Genomic DNA, 5785 nt, shown 5'->3' with positions numbered 1-5785 from the left:
GCGGGAGGTGGCGAGGGGCTTATCGGTTATCCTATACGGGTGCTGTTATTGGTCCATATCTGCCACGTCATGTGAATCAGCCCTCCAACAATGATTTTTATATAGGGACAAATGTTTATCAACAAATAAGTATTAAACAACACTAGCTAAATAAAAAAATTAATTTTGAAATATATATAATAATAATATATCCAAAATGATGACATAATTTTATAGTAAAAATGATTATACTCACTTTAGACGTTGAGATATATAACACTTTGGTTAAAATATGTCAAAGTCATTGATTCAATTATTAGAGGTATGGTTAATTGTCCAGTTAATTATTCAAATTGGTGAGGACGGTATGATAACCTAGATCTTATCCATGTTAGATGTTGAGGAGATGAAGGGACGTCTCTTCCCCTTCATCTCCCTCACTGATGCAAATGTCAAGGAGACGAAGGGGCACCCCCGCACTTCCATCTTTCTCAATCATCTTATATATGAGCGTCCAAGTCAAGGAGATTCATAGAGAAAACGAGAGGGATTTGACGGTGGACAAAGGAGTAAAGGAGAACATATTGTCGGGATTTGGTTTGTGATCTTGCAAAAGGCTTTTTGATTTGTGATGACTCTTCTGATAACAAGCAAGAAGAACTTGTCGAGATTGTTAGGATCGATGATCGCGGCTAGAGAGGGGGGATGTGAATAGCCGCCCCAAATTCTTTCGTTTCTTCCTACGATTAGGGTTAGTGCAGCGGAAATAACAAATAGAAACGAAAAAAGAGAAGCAAACCTCAACACGAAGATGTAACGAGGTTCGGAGATGATACTCCTACTCCTCGGCGTGTCCGTAAGGTGGACGAAGCCTATCAATCCGTCGGTGGATGAGTCCCCGGAAAATCGGCTAATATAAACTCCTTATGAGTGGAGAAACCTCGCCACAAAAACTTACAACAGCAAGAAGGAGTACAAGTACAGCAAGAAGCAAAATACAATACAACTGTAAAACCTTCGCTTACTTGCCTTCTCTTCGACAGGATGAAGCAGCAGCTTCAAGCGACGCCTACAACAGCAGGAACCCAGCCGAAAGGAAGCTCACCAAAGCTCAAATCACAGCAGTGAAGAAGAAGAAGCAGAAGCTTCGGACCATAAGAAGAGTAACAGTAAGTCCACTGTAGAAGCCCTCAGCCTCTTTTATACCTGCATCCATCTGCGAAGAAGAAGCCAGAAGACAACAGAAGACAGAAGACCGTTGTGAGCCAACGGATAGTTATCGGTCGGCACCGATTGTCTGGGACCGATCAGCCCCGATCGGTCCCAGACCGATCCCACCTCTCAGTAAGAGAGTTGGTGCGTCTCGATCGATCGTGGAGACAGATCGACTTCTGCTGATCGGTCCCCGGTGATCGAGTTCACTTACGAAAGTTGGCTCAACTCCTCCGATCGGTCTCGCACCGATCGGATGACTTGAAACTCTTCTTTGTTATCGATCGGTCACTGCACCGATCGATACTGTCGGATCGGTCACCAGACCGATCCAGGTTTAGAGCTCCAGCCCTAAACCCTAAATGGTCCTGAGAACGAACTACCGAGCCCTCTCTTGACCTAGTCCGGAGAACGAGCTACCGAGCCCTCTCCGACTTCGTCCGGTCCAGAGAACAAGCTACCGAGCCCTCTCTGACCACAGTCCGGAGAACGAGCTACCGAGCCCTCTGCGACTTTCTGTAATGCCCGCCCTCCCTGCTAACCCTAAGGGACGGGACTACGATACTCTATGTACATATTACAGCGGAAGACTTGAAATAATTTTTATTAGTTTAATAAAACTTTTCTTTTGTTTTCAAATCCGAACTACACTAATATGGTTTCCATAACATGATAACAAGATAAATAGAAACATAACATCAAGTTACCCATATAGTACTACAATTTACGAAACCAAAGCGAAATTCTTAAAAGTTCTTAAAGCAGGTTCTTATTTGGTTGCCTAGCCACCGCCACACACATCTCCTTGCCTCTCCTGCTGCTCCTTTAGCTCATCCAGCTTTTTCCTTTATCTGTGGTACAAAGAAAGTAAGCTATGAGCACTCATGACTCAGTAAGTTCCTTTCCTACTCACTAAAACCGAAAATCATCACATGATCAAAGAATATCTCAATATAACATGATCTCAACTAGTCATGGCATAACATATCATACTCTTTAAGCATATCATGCAACATAACAAAATCATAACTAGTCATGGCATATCATCTCTTAAAGCATAGCATGATACATAACATAATCATATCTAATCATGACATATCATAGCATCATCATAAGGTAGCATGACATATCAAGCATAGCATGAAACATAACATACTCATATCTAATCATGGCATATCATAAATCATAGCATCATCACAACATGATCATAAGGTATATGCAATATGATTTTGAAAACATGTATCCGAAAAACATGTGTATGTCTCATGATCTTTAAAACCATTTCTTCTTACATATATACTTGAACATATTATCAACTTAAAGGGGATCCCGGCTATGTACCACTTACATATTGCGCACAACCTATGTAGGTCCAAGGTAGCAAGTCTTGAACCCTAAAAGGCAAACATACTAGGCCCGAGTCTTACTCCATCGACCTAGGGGCACTTAGGAGCTCATCCCTAACGAGGCCCGAGTCTTATTCCATCGACCCCGGGGCGCTTATGGAGCCCACCCTTGGTACAAGCCATATAAAGTAAAGTACATGTCATACTTATACATATCACGCATCATAAGAGCATGCATCACTTAGGCACACATCATATCATAAAAGTATGCATCACTTAGGCATACATCATATCATAAAAGTATGCATCACTTAGGCATACATCATATCATAAAGGTATGCATCACTTAGGCATACATCATGTCATAAAAGTATGCATCACTTAGGCATACATCATATCATAAAGGTATGCATCACTTAGGCATACATTATGTCATAAAAGCATGCATATTTTCACCACATAGCATATCATAAAAGCATGCATATTTTTATCCACATAGTATATCATAAAAGCATGCATATTTTCACCACATAACATATCATAAAAACATGCATATTTCTATCCACATAGTATATCATAAAAGCATGCATATTTTTAGCACATGTTATATCATGGAAAGTATGAATCACAAGCATACATATTTAAGCATAAGGGTGTATCATGTGATTATACTATCATAAGGAACATGGTAACATAGTTAACTTGGATTCTAAGCTTCCTAATCCCTTGGGTTCTTATCATGGCCGAACCCCCTTAGATCTCAATTTAGGTAAAAATAACCTCCAAGCATGTGGAACCTAAATTATCATCACATCAATTTCATAGGAAGCATTATAAGCATGATTAACTTGGTTTCTAAGTTCTCCAAGTCCCTAAACTTCATGTGGCCGAACCTTATCAGGTGTGAAACAAGGTCCCAATTGTCATGAAAGCATGGAAACCTTAAACCATATTTATAGCATTTTTCTTCCAAGTAACATAGTAATCATATTTGAGCTAATTCCTAAGTTCCTCAAGCCCTTAACATATGTCATGGCCAAAATTTCACAAGTATTCATTAGGGCTAAAAACAAGCATACAAGCATGTGAACTTGAACTAACATCATGTCTAGATTCATAATAAGGTATCATACAAAGGGTATGGCCGAAACTTACCCTAGCCTCATTTTAGGTCATTAAGCAACATATAGCATGAGAACTTTGGCTTTCTACTTATCATATTTCATGTAGAGTGACATGAGCATATTTAAATTTTGTTCTAGGGTTTCTAGGGCATCTATCCCTTCATGTACGAGACCTACAATGGTCCATTTAGGTCATGGAAAAATAATACAAGCATGTGACACAATCAACACATTATCATATTTCCATAAGAAGCATTTTTAACATAATTGGTTTCAATTCTAAGGCCTCTAGGTCATTTAAACCCTACTTGGCCGAGACTCTTCAGTGGTTAACTTTGCTTCAAATAGCCTAAAAGCATAGGAAGTCATACAAGTTTCATAGCATGTATAAAGACAAGCATAATAAACATACATGTGCATTGTGTCTTAGGCTTCCTAGGTTTCTTTCCTTTTTCTGTTATTTTTCCTCATGGCCGAAACCTACCATTCTCTAAACTAGGTTTTAAGTGGCCTAAAGCATGGAAAACCTAAGTAAATTTCATGGCAAAAATTACTAAGAACATCATATACAAATTTGGTTCATAAACAAGTTAGGACCCTTGTGACCTTACAAGTCATATATCATGTAACTAAATTCTCTATACCCTAATTAAGTATGAGAGCATTAAACCACTTTCATATCTTAATATCACAGAGGTCTTGAGCATGTTAAAATTTTGTTTAAGCTTTCCTAAGCTATCCATCTTAACATGGCCGAAAATCTTAATGAAGAGTTCATGAATTTCTAGCAATCTTCAACATGCAATTCTTTAAGAGAACTCTATATTCTATCATATAAACATGGTTACTTAAATTTAAAGGTCTTCCTAACCCTAAGCTCTTTTCTTGGCCGAAACATATGAGGGGATTTCCTTTGGTTCCAAGTAACTTTCAAGCAAGAAAACCAATAAAAGATCTTTAGTAATTCATGGAGGGAATCTTGTACTAGTTTGGTTAAACAATGATTTCCCTAACCTCTTTAAAACATTTTTGGCCGAAATTCTAGGGTTAGGTACTCCTCTGACCAAGCATCATATAGGTATAAAAACATGAAGGAAAACCTTCCTACATAGCATAGAAAAAAAATATCATGAAATGATGACTTATTTAAACCTTCCTAGATTTGAAACTCTTCTTTGGCCAAATTTTCTTAAATTCTATTCTAGGTTTTCTAATCCTCATAAAATCCGAAAATCACATAAAAATCCTTGTACCACAGGTGAGGGGAATCTTACATCCTTTTCGCTTGTGGATCTAAGGTATGGTGATGGAAGAAGTAGCCTCTTCTTCTAGTTCCCTTCCCTTGTTCCTCTTGCTAAGTCCTCCTTGTATCTTAGGCTTTCTTAGGAGAAAACCTTGGCTTGGGGCCGAAGATGGAGGAGAGGGGGCTGGGGTTCTCGGTGATGGAGAGGGGAGAATGAGAGAAATGAGAGAAAAATTAGAATTCTTCTCTTTACTTGCTCCCTTTTATGTTAAGGAGGAAGAAGTAGCAAAATTAATTAGTTTTTGCTTTCCTTCTCCCTTAGCCTTTTTTTTCTATTTTATTTTTATTTTTATTTATTTATTTATCCTCATCATTCATGGTGAAATAAGGGGAATGAATCCCCTTAATTAGCCTCTTTTATTTTCGGCAAGAGAAGAGAGAAAGAGGGAGAGAAGGAAGGAAGGCAAGTTGCCTTTCTCTTGCTCTTTTCTTGTTTTCTTTTGGCTAACTTTTACTCTCACCTTTATCATGAGTTTCCCTCCTTTGCTATCAATATCTTCTCTCTATCCCAATTGGTTTCTACTAATTAATTCTATGAATTATAATATAAGAGGTTCAAGGTTCAATCCTTGACCTCCTCTTCTTTTTATTTCATTTTATTTCTTTTTGCTTCAACCCACTTCCTTTTATTTTTCTAAGGCAAAATCCTACATTCATACGCTTATCTTAAAAGCTTAGTGGGTGTTACAGTACCCCGTACCTCATAAAAAGTTCGTCCTCGAACTTTAAAATAGCTCCGGGTACTTTTGTTTCATATCGTCCTCGTGTTCCCAGGTGGCTTCTTCGAATCGTTGATTCCGCCACAGGACCTTTACTAAGGG

Source organism: Zingiber officinale, chromosome 4B, assembly GCF_018446385.1.
Source record: "Zingiber officinale cultivar Zhangliang chromosome 4B, Zo_v1.1, whole genome shotgun sequence".
Classification (NCBI taxonomy): domain Eukaryota; kingdom Viridiplantae; phylum Streptophyta; class Magnoliopsida; order Zingiberales; family Zingiberaceae; genus Zingiber; species Zingiber officinale.
This window is presented reverse-complemented; position numbering follows the sequence as displayed.